At 47.6% G+C, this 21,228-nt stretch overlaps 1 protein-coding gene across 2 annotated transcripts in view; it reads left to right on the top strand.

Annotated features, from left to right (window-relative positions):
• PTEN (phosphatase and tensin homolog) overlaps positions 1–21,228 on the top strand; it is a 791,199-nt gene that overhangs the window by 404,949 nt on the left and 365,022 nt on the right. The window lies entirely within an intron of this gene.

Below are 21,228 nucleotides of genomic sequence, written 5' to 3'. Positions count from 1 at the left end.
GAGTGGGTCCCATCACTCCTCGAGATCGAAGCACTCGAAGAGGAGACGTCGAAGATTCCCTTCTCCGTCTTCCTCTTCCTCTGTTTCGCCAAAGAGAATCCCTTGCCCCACGAAACATAGTTCCCGGGCTGAATGGGAGGAATTCCGCAAAAATATGATGAGCGTCTTCGAGAAAGCGGCCTCGACCCCCTCGAAGACTGCCGAGAGCGATGCTCTGGTCGAAAGACCCGAAGGTCAAAAACGCTGCGAGTCGCAGTACCCGGCGAAGGAAACCTCTCGAGCGCGTCTCGAACCCTCGAGTAGGACTATGACCTCCAAACCTTCCTCGAAGGTTCCGTCGACGCCGAGGTCGGTGTCTTCGACGCCGTTGTGGAAGGGACCTTCGACACACGGGTCTGTCGACTCGACGCCAGCTTCGACACTGGCGTTGACGCCGAGAAAAGTCACGGTTACGACACACCCAGTGACTATCCCCAGGTCCACGATGGCTTCGAGATTGTTGAGCAGAATCCCAATTCTGTCGAGGTCATCGAGGCCTCCGCCTTTGTTTTCGACGCCACGCTTAAAGCCTTCGACGTCGGCGTCGACAACATCAACGTTTTCGAGGCCGATTATGACAAGTTCGGCACCCTCTGCCTTGGAAATGGGGTTTACACCCTTTATGAGTTCAGAACAATTGAGAACTATGTCCTCAATTATGGAAGAGGGTGAATTGTCTGAACAGGAAGACACATTTGAGTTGCAGGGACCTGTAACCCCAATTAGAGAGTAATTTTTCTCTGAAGAACGCAGGTTAAAGGATCTTCACGATTCCTTACATGAGGCAAGTGGGTTAGACCCCTCCCCTGAGGTGGAGTTTGCTAGGCCAGACCCGGGGGAGCATGCTGAAACCCCCTACAGAGCCTTAATGGCCAGGATCACAGAGTTTATGGGGTGGTCTGCACCTTCACAATCTTTCCAACAAGATGACCTCACGGATATTCTTGACAAAGGCACACAGGAGGATCCTGTGGTGCCTTTTCATAAAGCTCTTCAGAGGAAGATTTTGACGAACTGGGAATCCCCAGATGTCGTCCCGGCAGTAAATAAAAAACTGTCTACAAAATACAGGGTATCCTCTACAGACCCAGAGTTTTTGTCAAAACACCCATCCCCAGAAAGTCTGGTGGTACAGGCAGCATCTTCTACCGATGTCAAGACGGCTTATCCTACCGTCCCACAGGACAGGGACGATAAAATATATGATGCTATGGCAAAGAAAGTTTTTTCGGCATGTAGCATGGTGTTAAAATCTGTTAATGCTACTTGCACCCTTGCTAGATTCAGCCATACACTTTGGGAGTGTGCTTCTACAGCGGCTGACTGCATCCCGGAGGGAGAAGAAAGGGATGCGTTCCTGAATATCATACAGGACGGTAAAGACGCTATGTGCGAATCCCTCCAGACGGGCATTGATTCGGCTGACCGTATCAGCAGAGCAATGGCAGCAAGTACAACAACCAGGAGATTCGCTTGGTTGAAAAAGTCTGGTTTTGCCCCAGATGTGCAAGCCAGGCTCTTGAACATGCCATTAGATGGCTCTTCTTTGTTCGGGAAAAAGGCGGATGACAGTTTAGAGAAACTGCAAACTTCAAAAGCAGCAGCAAAATCCCTAGGCACTGCAATCCGTAAGACACCTTTTCGTCCCACAGGAACCTCTGGGAGGGGCAAGTCCTTTCGCTTCTACTCCGCATTCGGAAGAGGTAGAGGACGACCGGCTCAAAGGGGACAAAGAAGAACTACACGAGGTGGACGGGGTAGATATTCAAAAGCCGCAGCAACAGCAGGTGCCTCTTTACCATCGGCATCTGCATCAGCCGCCCCAAAACCACTCTGAGGACTTCCCTCACAGGACACCTGTAGGAGGCAGATTGACTCAACATCTGGCGGTATGGCAGGCTATCACGTCAGATGCTTGGGCATTGGAAACAGTTGCCCAAGGTTACTGCCTGCCTTTCCTACGCATACCTCAGAGTCATCCACCGGGGATCAGCTCTCAGAAAGCTCCAGATCCGCTCCTCTTGCAGGAAATTTTGGACCTGCTAGAGAAAGGTGACATAGAACCGGTACCTGTAGCGGAGAGGAACAAGGGCTGGTACTCCCCTTACTTTCTCATTCCAAAGAAAGACGGAGGACTGAGACCCATCTTGGACTTGCGAGAATTGAACAAATTCCTCAGGAAAGACAAATTCAAGATGGTCACTCTTTCTCAGATCCTCCAGGCCCTTCAGTTCCAGGACTGGTTGGTATCTCTGGACCTTCAGGATGCTTATTTCCATGTGCCTATCCATCTCAAACACAGGAAATACCTGAGGTTCGCAATTGGCAACTCTCACTATCAATTTCGAGTGCTGCCATTTGGGCTGACCTCCGCCCCGAGGGTCTTCACCAAGTTAATGTCGGTAGTGGCGGCAAGTCTAAGGAGGGAAGGGATTCAAGTCTACCCCTACCTGGACGATTGTTTGATCAGGGCTGTTTCTTCGGAACAAGCTCAGATCCAGCTAAATCACGTGTGCCACTCCCTTCACAAACTGGGCTTCTACCTCAATTTAAAGAAGTCACAAATGATACCATTGCAGAGACTCCAGTTCATAGGAGCGATCCTGGACACTTCCCTGGGAAAAGCCTCGCCACCAGAGGTGAGGGCTCAAGATATTCTACAGATGGTTACCAAGTTCCAAGATGTCCAACGTCTCCCAGCCTTCGACTTTTTGAGGTTGCTAGGCCTCATGGCATCCCTCATTTTCCTAGTGCCAGAGGCTCGCCTGAGAATGAGATCCCTCCAGTGGGCACTGAGAACTCAGTTGTCACAATTCTCAGGGAGAATGACAGATCTTCTTCAGGTTCCCGACAGGGTGGCTCGAGACCTTCAGTGGTGGGCCTGTCAGGAGAACATTCTGAAAGGGGAACATTTTTGGCAACCCTGGCCAGAGATAACAGTAGTCACGGATGCCTCACTCACGGGGTGGGGAGCCCACGCCAACGACTTGACCATCAGCGGTCGTTGGTCTCCATCGGAGTCCAGACTACATATCAACCTGTTAGAGCTGAGAGCCATCAGACTTGCGCTGAAGGCGTTCCTGCCAGCTGTACAAGGGAAAAACGTCCTGATAATGACGGACAACACGGTGGCCATGCATTACCTCAACAAAAGAGGAGGCGTAGGATCACTACCCCTGTGCAGAGAGGCGATGCAGCTCTGGTTTTGGGCAATCCAAGAAGGAATCTCTCTATCGGCAGTTCACCTAGCCGGAGAGAAGAACTTGACAGCGGACGCTCTGAGCAGGCAGAGCAGTCTCCCACGAGTGGGAGCTAGCTCAGGAAGTCCTTCAAGAGATCTTCGCCCTTTGGGGAACCCCTCAGGTAGATCTGTTCGCCACCAGCCTCAACAGAAAATGCAACCTGTTCTGCTCAAGGGAATTTCCCCCGAGAGGAGCTCTGGGAGACCCGTCCATAGTGGACTGGGAGTTTCCGCTTCTGTACGCGTTCCCACCGGTCCCTGTCATTCCTCAAATGATCAGGAGGTTGAGAAGATTCCGGAGAACCATGATCCTAATTGCCCCGGATTGGGCCAGGAGAACGTGGTACCCGGACCTTCTAGACTTGTCCATCTGTCCTCCAATTCGACTTCCACTCAGAGAGAACCTACTCTCACAGAAGGGAGGTCAGGCTCTCCATCCAGACATCAAAACCCTCAACCTTCACGCTTGGCTTCTGAAAGGCTGAGGTACAAGGATTGGGACCTCCCTGATGATGTTATGGAGGTGTTGCTTTCGGCAAGGAGGCCAGCAACAAAGTCTTTATACCGCTGCCGTTGGAACAGATTTTGCAGCTGGTGTAGAGAACAGAATATCGACCCTTTTTCATGTGGTACACCAATGATTTTGTCCTTCCTACTATATTTGGCGAATTCAGGCCTTCAAGTTGGCACCATTAAGGGCTATCTCGCAGCGCTATCCATCTTTAAGCGCACTGCGGAAGAACCATCCTATTTCAAGTTACCCTTGGTAATACAGTTTCTAAAGGGGTTAACCAATGTTTATCCCCCAAGACCATTCCAAGTTCCCCTATGGGATTTAAACTTAGTCCTAACTTTCCTGATGGGCACACCTTTCGAACCTCTCCATTCTTGTTTGTTAAGATTCCTTACCCTTAAAACTGTTTTATTAATAGCACTTACATCTGCTAGAAGGGTGAGCGAATTACAAGCTCTTTCTTGTAAACCCCCTCACACAATCTTTCACAAAGACAAAGTTGTCCTGCAAGTGAAGCCTAATTTCCTCCCAAAGGTGGTTTCTGAATTCCATATCACTCAGAGGATTACCCTACCATCTTTCTATCCTCCTCCTCATCCGGGGAAAGAGGAAGAGAGGTTACACAGGCTAGACCCTAGAAGGGCTTTAAGTTTTTACATCAGTAGACTAGCCAGGATAAGACAGGCAGACCAGCTGTTTGTAGGTTACACAGGTCACAAGCTGGGGTTACCAATAACTAAGCAGACCATTTCCAGATGGATCATTCTAGCCATTCTGGAATGTTATAAACTGGCAGGGAAAGAGCCCCCTCAAAACCTTAGGGCTCATTCGACCAGAGGTATTGCAGCTTCATCAGCCCTCAAAAGAGGTGTGCCGGTTAAAGACATCTGTGCGGCTGCTACATGGTCGTCTGTCCATACCTTTACACGATTTTACAACTTGGATTCCTCCTCCAGTCAAGAGACTAAGTTTGGAAGGGCTGTACTGTCTTCTATTCATCAATAGAAGACAGCGTGAAGTCAGTACTCCCTCCTCCAATAATAGAATACTGCTATGGGAGCCTATCTAAGATGAGGAATACGTCGGAGGACACAATCCCTTCGAAGAACAAGTTACTTCTTACCTTGTAACGTTCTTTCGACGGGATGTTCCTCCGACGTATTCCTCATCGACCCTCCCATCCATCCCCGCAGTTCTACTTCCCTTGTTGCAGCTTACGCTCCTTCAGGGTGATTAGTCTAGTCCAGAAAGAATTATTGTGGGCTACAAAACGGAACTGAGCAACGGACGCTGCGCGCGGCCTTTATAGGCAGGATGACGTCGACGTCGATACGGCGGCTGTCGAGGGACATCGACTCGGAGGACGTTGACGCGCAGCGCCCTCTAGAGAAAATTTTTTCCGAGACCAGTAGAGCTGGAAGGAGATATCTAAGATGAGGAATACGTCGGAGGAACATCCCGTCGAAAGAACGTTACAAGGTAAGAAGTAACTTGTTCATCTCTTTTACACCAAGCCCTGGTCAGTGTTTACTTGTTCTATTGTGTTCTCTTGACCTATTGTGAATACTCTGTATACTGCCTAACTCTTCTTGAGGGAAGTCTGACTGCTCAGCCACAGCTACCAAGTGAATCTTTGTGGTACAGGCTGCTACCAAGTGGGTTTACTGCCAAACACCTGTAGTCCTAAATCTTTTGCAGTGGTCCCAGAGGGAACTGCACAGGTTTCTGCCTAACAGGAGGCTCTCTTCTAAAATAGACAATGTTAATCGCCTCAGCACGTGTGTATCAATATACATCCACATGTGTGTCCGTGTAATGTCTACATACATAAAATACGTGGCACACCATAGGTAGGAATCCGGTTGGTTGCCAACAAGATGATAACTTTGGAACATTCTGTCAGAACCCAAAATGGCTTTATGCCCCCATAACATAGCATTGTATGTCATGCAAGCATTTTGTGAAACGCATTAGCTGTCACTGAAGTGCTTAGAAGCTCCAAGGAGTCAATAGAAAAAGGACAAGAGGAGAAATTAAAAGGAAGAAGGGTATTCAATCGATCGGGGGAAGAGTAGGCATTTTATATCGCTCTGGACTCGTGGCTTAAGATGGTTTAAGGCTCTTCAAGGAATCTGAACTGATAAGTGGTGGACATGAGAGGAAGGTAGCGTACTCTAGAAGAAAGTGGAGGAGGGGACAGGTTCTTGCATCTAGGGGGATCGTGTAGTGTTCAAGCGAGCAGCCTTTGGCACCCTCGGGGGACATGAGTATGGTACCCGTTATAGAGGCTAGAAATGTATGCACTATACATTGAATAAAACTATTTTTGAAAAGCATTGCTGCGGCTTTCACTACCTAGGAAGGCTTTATTCATGCAGCGTGTCACAACTCTTGTGAATTCACTGTGAAGTTGATGGTCTCGTGAATGAGTTGACGACACAACTGCGTTCTGTGAAATCTCGATAGCCAAACATTGTGTGTGTTTTATTAATATATATATGTTGCAATCAGGGAATGAAATTCTGGGTAAACCCCCCATTTGAAATGGAGACGATTTCAACACAATCTCGTATAAGTACACCTATTATGTGCACAGTTTTAGTCAAGTGCACTACAAATAGGAAAATAACAAATGAATGCATTACTTTGGGTAATGAAACAATTGTACTTAAGTAATTAAAAAAAAAATGGTACTTAGGGGGGGCGTGGCCAACGGACGGACGATGCAGACGTGATCTCGCATCGCTCCGGGGCCGCCAGCAAGATCCTGCTGAAATCCTGCCGTAATCACTGACCTGTGAGGACCAAAATCGCTCTGGTGAAGCAAGAACCGCTGCGGAGCAAAACCGCCTGATCCCGAACCGAAAACGGTGCGGGAAACCCTGGCTGAGACGCGCGGAAGAAGCGAGGCCTGCAACGCGCGAGACCGACAAAATGGCCGCCATACGCGGCAACTGACCTGGGGCGCCGTGCGGCAACGGTGAAGTCAACCTGGGAGGAGGCCCCGTGCGGGGGCTGAGATAGTGTGAAAGAGACTGCCACTACGAGCGCTGAATTGCCGTGCACTGGGGGACAGTGAGCTTGGTCGAGGTCGCTGCCCGCTCCCCATCGGTGGGGTGGCAGCAGGCCCCAGGGAACGAGCGACCTCACCCGAAACACAATCCTCTGCGGGCCGGACTGCTCGGCTGTCACTGCTGCCGACGCGTTGCATGGAGGGCTGCCTATCATAGCCCGCCCCCGCGACAGGAGCCACGACACTACTGATCCACAGTGCGGAGACTGCAACCCCAACGGCCCATAAGACCCGGTGTGCACGGAGGCGGAGGGGGACGAGGAGATCGCTACCCGGAGGACAAACAGCCCAGCGGATGCCGCCGCCGAGATACGGGGGCCTTCCCGCCATCACCCGCCCCGGGCCCGAAGCTGAACTGCGGGCGCTCCGCTCCACGTAGAGCGCCCGCCAAACCCGCATCAAACATAGCGGTAAGGAGGGGGTGATTGGTTGGAGTGGGCGAGCTGCATTTCTCAAAGTGCAGGGGGAAAGCACCCCAAAATATTTAACTGGAAGCGGCGGGGGACATAAGTACCAATTAAGGCAGCACAACTAAGGGAACACATGATCCTGCAGCGACGACCACACACATAAACGCAGAGCTGCCCTCAGAATCGTGCTGGTACTACCAAGACTGTGAAAGTAACAGGGATACCGAGACTGTCACACCGCTGCACCAGCCTGTGGCCGACACATAGGGAAAGGGCGAAACCAAGAACTCACACACTTGCCTGAGAATATAACCTCCTGACCAAGCAACACCAGACGAAATACCCCGAAAAAACGACCCAGAAACTACGCACTATATAACGACAGCTAACCAGCAGATAGCTGCTGCAATGGGCAAAGATAAGGCACTAACCACGAAAAAGGGAGCCAGTCAGAGCACCATGGAACAGTACACGACCACCACTCTGCCCCCGCCAACAAACTCAGATAGACCTGAAGACCCACAAAACCCTGGAGAATCAATATCCCTGAGGGATGTGATGAATGCCATTGCCAACTCACGATCCTCAATGGAAGTCAAAATGGATGGCATCACCACAGAAGTCTCTCTGCTGCGACATGATCTCCAGAAACTCTCCTCCCGCACTGGTGAGGCCGAGACCCGTATATCTGTTGCAGAGGATGACTTGAGAAGTATGGGTCAGCAAATGAACAGAGCGCTAGAACGCATCAAAGTGCTAGAGTCCAGGGTGGAGGAGGGTGAGGGCAGATCAAGGAGGAATAATATACGTATACTTGGGCTGCCGGAAAAGACTGAAGGGGACTCCATGGAGCTCTTCCTGGAGAAATGGCTCACCGACCTATTTGCCCCCAAGACCCTGTCGACACTTTTCTCAATAGAGAGAGCGCATCGAGTCCCAACGGGCACACCGATACCTGGGAAGCAACCGAGAACGGTAGTAGCGAAAATCCTTAATTACAGAGATCGTGATGCTATATTACAAATGGCCAGACAAAAAGGAGAGATAACATACAACGGCTCCAGAATAGGCCTCTTTCCAGACTTCACTAGGGAGGTACAGAAAATGAGACAATCCTTTGACCCCCTCAAGAAACGCCTACAGGCACTAGATGTAAAATATGGCCTCCTGTTCCCTGCGCAATTGAAGATATACCACAATGGTACCACAGTACATTTCACTGACCCCAGAGAGGCATGGGCCTGGGCTGAGGGACATCTGAAGGGGGAATGGAACCCACGCAAACGACTAGAACCAAGGAGGAATAGACCACGTCTGAATGAGCCCCCAAATGAGATACTCCATCAAGAAATGGAGGCGAGACCCCAGAGAGGAAACGATTAATTACAAACACGACTGAGAGATGAATGAACTCATGACACCTGAGACACAGGCAAAAGCAATGAATCGAGAAGAAATAGACCAAAGCTAAACGAACCCCCACAAACTACCTCACCAAGATATGGAAGCGATATCACGAAACTGAGACGAATAAATGTAAAAGCGGACAAAAGATGAAATTATCATAATGTGAAATTAAACAAGGACCACCCAACAAAAATAGCAACTAGTGAAATCAATGCTGGTGGCCCCAAAACCTGGCGCGGCACTACCCCCCCGGACAATTACGACGAGCGCACGGAGGTATTCCTAATACCGAAGAGACTATAAGTAGATAGATGTTTTGTTTAATAGGCGACAGATGCTTCAGTTGGGGAAGGAGTATAGGGAGGGGGGATCGGGAGTTACACAGGTATACAAATGACAAATGGCCCATCAGGACCACAACGAATCAGACAAACTCGAAAATGGCAAGAACCAAACACCCACATACGGCCAAGAACTCAGTGAGCAATGACTACGGCTGGACTTAAGGAAAAAAAGCTTGCCTTCATGACATGGAATGTGAACGGCCTGGGGAACAGCATAAAGAGAAGACTAGTAATGCAATATATTACTCGACATGATCCGGATATAGTGATGTTAACTGAAACACACCTGGCGGGCACGAACTGCCAATTCTTCAAAAGAACCAAATACAAAACAGCAATACATGCAGGCTTCTCCATGGGCTCGAGAGGTGTGCTAATACTAATAAACAAAAGAACCCCGATAGATGTAACACGAATAGTCCAAGATCCGGGAGGCAGATTTGTGTTTATGCAAGGCACACTATGGAACCAAACCATAGCTACAATGGTGATCTACTCGCCCCCAGCATTGTTGGCCCCCCTACTAGAAGAAATCACACCGATAATAGTAAATAACCCAGCGGATACACTAGTGATGGGCGGAGACTTCAATGAGGTGATGAACACCGTGGAAGACCGCACACATCAGAGGGGAGGAAATCCGGCAAGACCGACCAAACTGGCTAACTTCGCATCAGCACTGGGCCTTAAAGATGCATGGAGGGATCTCCACCCAGGTGAGAAACAATTCTCTTTCCACTCCGGTGCACATGGATCGATGTCCAGGATAGACTATTTCTTCCTCCCTGGGGTAAATATGCACAAAGTGATTGAGTCAACCCTGCAGCCCCGAGGAATATCAGATCACTCCCCACTCACGATGACGCTCGAGACACAAAGACCCCAGGCCCCACCGAAGTGGCGACTAAATGCATACTACCTGGGATTCCCAGAACTAACGGAGAAAATCCAAGAAACAACCGAAATGTACTTTGAACTAAATCAGAACTCCGTGGATGACGCTGGAATAATATGGGAAGCATACAAAGCAACTTTAAGGGGCGAAATATTAAGCTGGACATCAGCACACAAAAAATTACACCAGCAAAAAGTAAGAGAAGCAGAAGCAGACGTGAAACGAGCTGAGGAGAACCTCATAAGGTCAGGAATGACAGACGACAACACACCCCTAAAGATGGCACAGAAGAAACTACACAATGTAGCGCTGACATGCGCAGAACAAGCGCACAGAACTACACGAGCAAGAATATATGAAACGGGAGACAAAGCCAGCAGAATGCTGGCATGGTTGGAAAGGAGAGAGGATAGACACCTCCTGGTACGACGAATAGGCACCACAGACACGGAATGGACCTCAACAGACTCAGACATAGCGGAGGCCTTTGCAACCTACTATGAGAAGCTATATGAACCACCGACAACTCCGCTGGATGCCACCACATTGGACTCAGTGACCATTCCAATACTAAACGAAACCCAGAAGCTGAATCTTGAGGCTCCAATAACAGAAGAAGAACTGACAACAGCCATCTCCCAGCTACAGAATGGAAAAACCCCAGGACCAAATGGCCTTCCAGTAGAAATATGGAAAAAAATTGGCACCCGAGAAGTGGCGCCGCACATGCTCAAAATGTTCCTGCAGGCAAAAGAGAAAGGCATCCTACCACCGGACCTAAGACAAGCCAGCATAGTGGTGATACACAAAGAAGGCAAACCTCCAGATGCATGTAGCTCATACCGCCCAATCTCTCTCATTAACACGGAAGCTAAAATATTGGCCAAAATACTGGCCAACAGACTGCAAACAGTAATAACCTCCCTGGTCCACCCGGACCAATGCGGCTTCATGCCACAAAGATCCACACGAATGAATATACGCAGACTTTACTCCGCCATTGAAAGATCGGCCACTCTACAGGACCCATTGGCACTGCTAACTATTGACTTTGAGAAGGCCTTCGACTCAATACACTGGGAGGCCCTGTGGTGCATTATGGGTAGAATGGGATTTGGAGAGCAATTCACAGACTGGGTTAAGCTCCTATATAATGCCCCGATGGCTGAGGTTAGAGTCAATGGCTGGTCCTCACGAACCATTAAACTTGGGAAGGGCACCAGGCAGGGATGTCCCCTCTCGGCAATGTTGTTTGCACTCGCAATAGAACCACTGGCGATAATGCTAAGGGAATCTATGGATTGGAGGGGATTCCACTGGGCGCAAGATTGGGAGGACAGGGTGTCCCTATACGCAGATGATCTACTAATCTACCTTAGTGACCCAGCGATATCCAGCCCCATTGTGACTAACCTACTAACTACATATGGAGCCTTTAGTGGGTTGAAGGTAAACTATGATAAATCCCTGATCTTTCCAATAAAAGGATTAGATGCAGCGACCCTAGCAAATAACCCATTTAGGATCGAGAAAGAGCAATTCCGATACCTGGGGATACAAATCTCAACGGACCTAAGTCAGTATATAAGGAGGAACCTGCACCCAGTAAGGGATAGATTTGTAAATGACGTTAAACAGTGGATGGCCCTCCCGCTCACCCTACTGGGAAGAGCTGCTTTATTCAAGATGTTGGCCCTCCCCCGGTTCTTATATGCCCTGCAGAACGCACCGCTATATATACCCCGAACAGAATTTTATAAAATAGATGAATCACTTAGGAAACTACTCTGGGGAGGGGGTCACCCACGAATTGCTCTCGGAACCCTTCAGCGCTCAGTGTGGGAGGGAGGAATCGGGCTGCCACACCTACAGACGTATTATTGGGCTGCCCAAATGTCGGTAGTGGATGATAGTCTGCATGCTGATCCAATGATACCACATAACAGAGCAGATGCACAAGCGAACCATGGAGTCACCCCGCTAGAAAGCTTATATCAAAAGAAAACCCGACAAGCTACACCCACAATGATAACTCAGAGAACACAGATCTGGATGGATGCGCATAAACACCTAGGATGGGAGGGGAAAGTCACTCTGAAACAACCCCTGTGGTGGAATAAACACCTCCCGGAACTTAAAGACATTCCCAAATGGGCGGTCTGGGAGGAGGCGGGTATACAGACACTAGAAGACCTGGTACAGGATGGCGAAATCAAGACATTCCAGGTCCTGCGGGACGAGTTCGACCTCCCCATCACAGAGCACTTCCACTATTTACAAATAAGGCATGCACTCACTGCAAGCGAAATAGACCTCCCGAATATACCGGAATGCACCCCGATCGAGAGGAATATAGTGATGGAACGGATTGGGCATAAAGTAACCTCCACAATGTACAATGCCATCAATTCGTTTGCCACGAAAGAACTCACAGGACTTAAAGAGAAATGGGAAAGGGATGTGGGTCAAGTACAAGCGGAAGACTGGACAGTAGCACTCATGCACCCCCGGGAATCAGCAATCTCAGCCAGAATCAGGCTGGTACAGTTAAAAATCCTACATAGGGTCTACTATCCCAGAGAGGCCCTGCACCAATGGGGAAGAGCGACAGACCCCAATTGCTTGAGATGTCACCAGATGAGGGGTACCTTTTTCCACACCTTATGGGAATGCCCGCAGATACAAGACTTTTGGCAACAATGCTGCGATAAGCTCTCAGCAGTACTTGACCGTGAAATACCGATGGATCCAAAACTCCTGATATTGGGAATAGTTGCGGATATAGAGTTATCCAGATTTGAAAAACTCATGTTTGCAACGACTACAAGTCTTGCCAAAAGAAACATAGCCCAACTATGGGGCTCGCCCGCACCGCCGCAATACACCAAATGGGTAGCAGACGTAGACATGTGTATCCCAATGGAGGTGAGAGTGTACACTACAAGAGGATGCCCGGAGAAAGCGGCCAAGATATGGCAAAAATGGGAGGACAGCTGAAGGCAAGTAAAGAACAGACACGAGGACACTGAGCGCCGAACAGTGAATCGATATAAGCCATCGGAACGATGTTGAGAAACTCTAGAAGCAACAACTTTACAATATATGCAAATAGAAACCAGATGCCAGGAGGAAATGTATACCTGTGTGTTTAAATGTTCCAAATGTTTTAAATGTTATTAAAGTGTAAAAGGTTATGTGTGGTGACCAAATGTCAACCACATATTGTTGTTGTGTTTGATGATGTCCACAAAACAATAAAAAAATGTTATATCAAAAAAAAAAAATGGTACTTAAGCAATTAAATAGTTGGATTCTTGAAATTACAGTATGTGCTCCCCCCCCCTCTCACTCGGCACAGCACTGTTCTGCCAGGTAAATGTAACCATGGGGGCTGGGGAGGGTCACCTGCAGACACCAATAGGGGAAGGGGGCAAGAGCTGCATCATCTGCCTTGCATCGCCATGCCCTTGCATGCCTTCTCACTGCGCTCTCAAAGTGCTCACTCACTCTCAACCTCTGGTTCTTAACTGTCAGCCCCATTTCTCTGCCAAGTTCCCCTAACCACCTTTTATTACCAGGCCTGGCAATATTTTGTACATATGCTACAAGAACAAAGGAATTCCAAGAAACAGTATGTGGTTGGCATGACAACTGGAAATGCTGTGTCCTACAACTCCCAATACGCAAAGTGTTCATTCCTGTTGTACTACGCGGATGTCATCCAATAGGGGCTTGTTTAATGTATTTTCTCCCAATCGGGAGCACTGTCACTTGTCTGTGACTTTCAACATGGATTGATTTCTTTTGGAGACGAAACTAAGCCAGGCCTCCCTTCTCATGACTGGGCGAGGGCAGCCATCTTGTAGCTGCCCCACACAGGAGGGGAAAATGCACTTGAAAAATGCTCTGTCAATAAATTATTTATTCAGAGGCGCTGTGAATGGGGCTATATTCTAATGAGCTTTATTTATTGGGGGGTGATCCCTTGCAGTGTTTTATGCACCCTCTGCTGTGTACGCATCAGCTAGTGGGTGGATCTTTAAAGGGTGCATGCACCCGCTCCTGCATCTCTGTACTGTCGACTGGGCTGCTGGGTCGGAGGGCGTTGATGGATGAGGTACACACAGAGCAGTTTGTTGACAAAAACATAGGACACAGTCCGTTTCTGCCACTCCGGCATATGAAATCTTCGGCCTCGATCACAACATACCATTTACTACTGGAGGAATACTTTTCTGCCGAGACCTAGATCATTTTTATCGGACCAGTGCGAGCACTATACTGTCCCCCAGTAAAGTCATGGCCTGGAGATGTCCGGTGTGTACTGCACCATCCAAGTGTCACTAACTGGATGGAGTGTGAATATGTGCTATGTCCAGCACTTGAGAAGTTACCTAACAATATTTTCTCCAATCAGCAGCTTTGTCAGAAGCAAGTCATGTGCCTGGCTTTCCATTTCCCAGCTACAATTATTTCATATTGGGCTATTTCTCTAATCTCTTTCCTTCTCATTCTCTTGCACACCCACCTCCTTTTATCTCATCCTCCTTGAAACCTTTGCACCCTGGTACCTATAAATGGAAAATGCAAATAACTTCAGTACACGCCAAAACTATTGTCATTGCTTCTTTTACAAGCAGCATTCATTTTATTGGCTATTGATTTTGAAACGTCCCATACATCACATGGATGCTTTGTCAAGGAACTGCTCGCGCAGAACATCTGTAATGCCCACATACTGGACCGTGGCTATCAATTCTGTTTGCAATCCCCATGAATGAAGAAGTATAATGGATTTAATGAAACCATATTTCTTCATGGCAATGGAGGATGTGCATTCTGACACTTGCACCAGGACCAAGCTCACAGTTTTTTGTCTCCATGCAAGTGGTAAGCACAGTACTTAATAGAAAATCCTACACTGTGGCACTGTCCACCAGCTAGCCTGAGCCTTTTGCCTGGGAGCGCATTGTCAATTGATACTTGTTTGAGGCATGACTTCTAGCGGGGAACAAGTAATGTTGCTTATATCTGTAGTTTTAGCCATACACTCAATTTCTACAAATCTACAGACATTTGAGAACTTACTAAATGTTGATCCATTGAACAATGGATCACACTAACTAATTACATTTTCTGTTGATACTTTGCCACAAATGGGTTGAGCAGAGCACGAAAAGGTGATGTTCCTGCACACTGCTCCCCTCGATCTTCATGTTTGTTCCAGCGACTTTACCAGTACAATTAACCAATGGCTCGCCACAAGTCCTCCCACAGTTGCATTTAATTATTTTTAAAATCTCAAACAGGTGGCTGTCAAAGACCATTCATTTAGGTTCCCTCAAGAACCAATTGTTCTGCAATGTGCTTTCTGATTCGGAAGTGGCTTGGCAAATATAGGTAACTCCTTCGCTGGGGTCTCTCAGTTTATGTGGACATTGTGTGCTACAACAATGAGCCATTGTTACTTTCCATGGTATGCTGGTGACCACTGCGTGCACACATTCTTAGTTGCAACCTTTGGACAAGTGTTTGATGTAACTTGGGAGGAACGTTTGGGAGAGCTTTCAGTTTGACAAAGGGCATCACTTCGAATTAGTGTTGTCTGAGTTGTCCTATCTTTTCCCTCTGCCTCTATTACAAATAAAAAATGAAATTTAAAACAAATATCAATATAAACCTTGCAATGTATTTAAAAACCAATGTAATATTACAGATTAAATAACTGGCAATTAAAATATCACTAATTACCATTATTTTAAATTCTCTAACTAAATTAACATTTATCTCAACATATATTAATACTCATCGAAAGACTTACAATTTAAGTTACCAAATGCAAAATAATTACATGGACATCACTTGTATTAAAAGTAGAGCAGAGTTCCTTGAATGATGACAACATTAGCCATTACCATCTCCTTGGTATTCAAATAAATTGCATACACACAGATTGAAAGCTTTAACATATAGCTTAAAAAATGGCATATGCTTATAGTTATGAATATATAAACCTTGTCATACTTAACATATTCAATAAATGTAGTCAGCGTAACTGCTTAAGTTGTTAAATACTTGTACATTGCGTCCCAAAAATGAACTGTATGAAGTTATTCCTAATTGTATTCTATTTTTCATTTCATGAGAAATATATTGCATTGCGCCACATTATACTAACATTGATACTAACCGTTTAGCCTGGGTGCTATTGCTTGATATGTAAAAATTACTTAACTTTACAGCATCATGCTACAGTACAAGAAGTGAGGCGAAAAGATACAAATTAAGATAATTATGAAGGCATAATGCTATAAAGACTTAAATTGGTTGTTAGATCCTTATTTATATTAACTAGAAATAAACATCAGTTGTGCTACTGTAGATGTTAAAATGTAAAGATCAGTTACAAATAAATACCTGTTGAACTGTATTATGCAAATTATAGATCCAAAGTGATGAGAAGACAATATATAATCTGAAATTAAACCATGTATTCCGTTTTGAAAAGTATAATCATTGCTAAGAAACAAGTACAATCAACAAATCGTTGAATTTGACTTGAGTACACACTTTAAAAAGTAATGCGAACATGGCCAAGTCAACACTATATACATGATGACTCACATTAACTTCTGCACCTGTGCTCTTTGTGTTTTGTCCAGCTCCACCATATCAATAGCACACTCCTGGTACATATCAAAACATGAAAGAAGCAGAAAAAAATGTATTCATAGTTTGAACATTGATTTTTAATTGCATTTCATTTGTGATTACAGATATGGCATTGTGATTCATAGTCTTCAACAAAAATAATTGTTGGACTTTCAATTAAAATAATTAGCAGGCTAAATGTTCACCATGTATGATGAGCTAATTGCAGAAGAGTGGGTGAAGCCACATGTTTTATTACTATAATTGATGTGATGACCCCATAATAATAAATAAGAATTAGACCGGAATGATGTTAAACAGCATAGTGTTACAAGTGATGCATAAAATCAAGAACTAAAAAAAGTTGCACGTTAATGAAATGTGCAAGTTGCATAATAATAGAATTATCAAACATATACCTGTTAGATATCGCTAGTGTCATAGGGAATCGACATCTACATTATCTCCACTGTCCCCTTTAAATCAAAGTAAAACATGGGTAAGAACATAATATACATTCAGTAATTGAAACATTGTCTACTTTGCTTGCGCTTTAGGTCTTCAGTATGGAGAAATGTGCATTGAGAGGAGAAAATAAGTCAATTAAATCAATCTAAAGTCACTTTCGAAGGGATTGTGTCCTCCGACGTATTCCTTATCTTAGATCTTAGATAGAAATCCTTCAGCTTTGCTGGCCTCGGAAAATTTTTTCGCCAGAGGGCGCTGCGCGTCGATGATCGCCGAGTCGATGACCCTCGACGGCCTCCGTGCCGACGTCGACGTCATCCTGCCTATAAAGGCCGCGCGCAGCGTCCGTTGCTCAGTTCCGTTTTTCCGCGCTTCGTTGTGCCTCGGAACACCGTTGCTCAGTTCTCGTCAAGATAACGTATATAATAACTACTATTTACCTCGATATCGATGGCATCCTCCTCCGACCCGACGACCCCTCGGTCCGGTTTCAAAAAGTGCCGAGACTGCGGGAAGAAAATGTCGTTGACGGACCCTCACAGGGTCTGTTTGTGGTGTCTGGGAATCACGCACCAGAGTTCGGAGTGTGAGGAATGCCTTTCCATGACGGCGAAAGCCTTGAAGGAGCGTAGGGGGAAGCTCGAGAGAGGTAGGTCAACTTTAACTTCCTCGAAAGCTTCTTCGGTAGAGTCGAGACGTTCGTCTCCTCACCATAAAAAACACTCTCGATCTAGATCACGAAGTGGCTCCCACCACTCGTCGACATCGAGACACTCGAAGAAGAGACGTAGGAGATCCCCTTCGTCATCTTCGTCGAGTTCTCCTGAGAGAGTTCATTGCCCCACAAAACGCAGCTCGCAAGCTGAGTGGGAGGAATTCAGGAAAAAGATGCTAAGCGTCTTCGAGAAAGCGGCCTCGTCCCCCTCGAAGACAGCTGAGGGTGATACCCCGGGTAAAAAACCCAAAAAATCTAAACGCCGCGAGTCGCAGTACCCGGCGGAAAAGTCAACCCGAAAGCGCCTCGAGCCATCGGGAGATAAAGCATCATCGACGCCATCGTCGAAAACTCCTTCGAAACAGAGGTCGGCGCCATCGACGCCGTTGTCGAAGGATTCATCGGCGCATCAGTCGATCGAGTCGACGCCGACGTCGACGCCGATATCGACGCCGGTGAAGGAAATAACCACGGCTACTCCACAGCCAACGGTTAGACAAAAGACCTCCGACTCGACGCCGAGAACGTCGACGTCGTTCTCGAGCAGGACTCCGATCCTTTCGAGTTCTTCGAGGCCTAGTACACATTTCTCGACGCTTTTCACGGCGCCTTCGAGTACTTTCACGTCGGTGTCGACGACATCGACGTTTTCAAGGCCTGTGATGATGGCTCCTTCTGCATTGGAAATGGGGTTTATACCATTCCAAAAACCAATGTATCCCCCTTTAACCTCGATTTTTGAGGAAAGGGAGGATTCAGACCAAGATATTGATTTACAGAGGACCACATCACCAGAGCCAGAGACTTTCGCCTCTGAGGAAGGAAGATTAAAAAATCTTCAGGATGCACTTCAGGAAGCTAGTGGCTTGGACACTTCTCCTGAAGCAGAATTTATCAAACCAGACCCAGGAGAACATGCGGAGACTCCATATAGAGCTCTGATGTCTAGAATCATAGAATTTATGGGTTGGTCTGCACCTTCTCCTGCCTTTCAGCAGGATGACCTCACTGACATACTGGACAAGGGCCCACAGGAGGATCCTGTGGTTCCATTTCACTCTGCTCTACAGAGAAGGATTTTGACAAACTGGGAAACGCCAGAAATTATCCCGGCAGTAAATAAAAAACTGTCAACAAAATACAGGGTGGCTAGTTCTGACCCTGAATATTTGTCAAAACACCCTACTCCTGAGAGCTTGGTTGTACAGGCTGCAACCTCATCAGGCAGCACATCTGCATACCCCACTGCTCCGCAGGATAGGGATGACAAAAAGTATGATGCCATGGCTAAGAAGGTTTTTTCTGCCTGTAGCATGGCGTTAAAGTCTATTAACGCGACCTGTACGCTCGCTAGGTTCAGCCACACCCTTTGGGAGTGCGCTTCATCAGCGGCTGACTGCCTCCAAGAAGGAGAGGAAAGGGACGCATTTTTAAACATCATCAGGGATGGTAAAGATGCGATGTGCGAGACCCTACAAACTGGCCTAGATTCTGCTGACAGTATCAGCAGGGCCATGGCGGCAAGTACCACAATCCGCAGGCATGCGTGGTTGAGGAAGTCTGGTTTTGCCTCTGACGTGCAGACCAGGCTTTTGAATATGCCCTTTGACGGTTCTACCCTCTTTGGAAAGAAGGCGGATGACAGTTTGGAGAAACTGCAAACGTCCAAGGCAGCAGCCAAGTCATTGGGAGCTGCTATCCGTCAGAATACCTTTCGTCCTTCGGGATCATCGTGGAGAGGACGGTCCTTTCGTTACTATTCCTCATATGGAAGGGGCAGGGGACGACCGGCTCAAAGAGGCCAAGGAAGATTTACCCGTGGTGGACGGGGTAGGGGAAAGAAAGCCGCACCCGCAGGAGCAGGAGCCACTTTACCTTCGGCAACTGCATCAGCCGCTTCAAAACCACTCTGAGGTCTCCCCTCACAGAACACCAGTAGGGGGCAGGTTAACTCACCATCTGACGGAATGGCAGGCTATTACGTCAGATGCTTGGGCTCTGGAGACAGTGGCCCAAGGTTACTGCCTGCCCTTCCTACATATCCCTCAGAGTCATCCACCGGGGAACAACCCTTTGAAGCTTCCAGATCCGCTCCTCTTGCAGGAGGTTTTAGACCTGCTAGAGAAAGGTGCCATAGAACTGGTACCTGTAGCGGAAAGGAACAAGGGTTGGTACTCCCCCTACTTCATAATACCGAAGAAGGACGGAGGACTGAGACCCATCTTAGACTTACGGGAATTGAACAAATTCCTCCGAAAGGACAAGTTCAAGATGGTGACTCTCTCTCAGATCCTTCAGGCCCTCCAGCTTCAGGACTGGTTGGTATCTCTAGACCTCCAGGACGCTTATTTCCATGTGCCGATCCATCCCAGGCACAGGAGATACCTGAGGTTCGCAATTGGCAGCTCTCATTATCAATTTCGAGTTCTGCCATTTGGGCTAACCTCCGCCCCGAGGGTCTTTACCAAGCTAATGTCGGTTGTGGCTGCAAGTCTAAGGAGGGAAGGGATTCATGTCTACCCTTACCTAGACGATTGGTTGATCAGAGCTGTATCTTCGGAACAGGCTCAGAGACAACTAGATTATGTTTGCCACTTCCTTCACAAGCTGGGCTTCTCCCTCAATTTAAAGAAGTCACAGATGATACCATCACAGAGACTCCAATTCATTGGAGCAGTCCTGGACACTTCCCTGGGAAAAGCCTTGCCACCAGAGGTGAGGGCTCGAGATATTCTGCAGATGGTCATCAGATTTCAGAATGCCCAATATCTCCCAGCCTACGACTTTCTGAGGTTGCTAGGCCTCATGGCATCCTGCATATTCCTCGTGCCGGAGGCTCGCCTGAGAATGAGATCCCTCCAGTGGGCACTGAGAACTCAGTGGTCACAGTTCTCAGGAAGGATGACAGATCTCCTTCGGATCCCGGTCAAAGTAGCCCGAGACCTTCAGTGGTGGGCCTGTCGGGAGAACATCCTGAAAGGAGAAATGTTTTGGCAACCATGGCCGGAGATAACAGTAGTCACGGATGCCTCACTCACGGGGTGGGGAGCTCACGCCAACGACTTGACCATCAGCGGTCGTTGGTCTCCATCGGAGTCCAAACTACATATCAACCTGTTGGAGCTGAGAGCCATCAGACTAGCGCTGAAGGCTTTTCTGCCGTCTGTACGGGGAAGAAACGTCCTAATAATGACGGACAATACAGTGGCCATGCACTACCTCAACAAAAGAGGAGGCGTAGGCTCACTACCACTGTGCAGAGAGGCGATGCAGCTCTGGTTTTGGGCAATTCAGGAAGGAATCTCTCTATCGGCAATTCACCTAGCCGGAGAGAAGAACTTGACAGCGGACGCTCTGAGCAGGCAGAGCACAGTCTCTCACGAGTGGGAGATAGCTCAGGAAGTCCTTCAAGAGATCTTCGCCCTTTGGGGAACCCCTCAAGTGGATCTGTTCGCCACCAGTATCAACAGG

The sequence above is a fragment of the Ambystoma mexicanum genome, chromosome 8 (assembly GCF_040938575.1).
Source record: "Ambystoma mexicanum isolate Mex_15411 chromosome 8, UKY_AmexF1_1, whole genome shotgun sequence".
Taxonomy (NCBI): domain Eukaryota; kingdom Metazoa; phylum Chordata; class Amphibia; order Caudata; family Ambystomatidae; genus Ambystoma; species Ambystoma mexicanum.
Note: the sequence above shows the minus strand (reverse complement) of the source record. Positions and strands in the feature narration are given on the sequence as shown.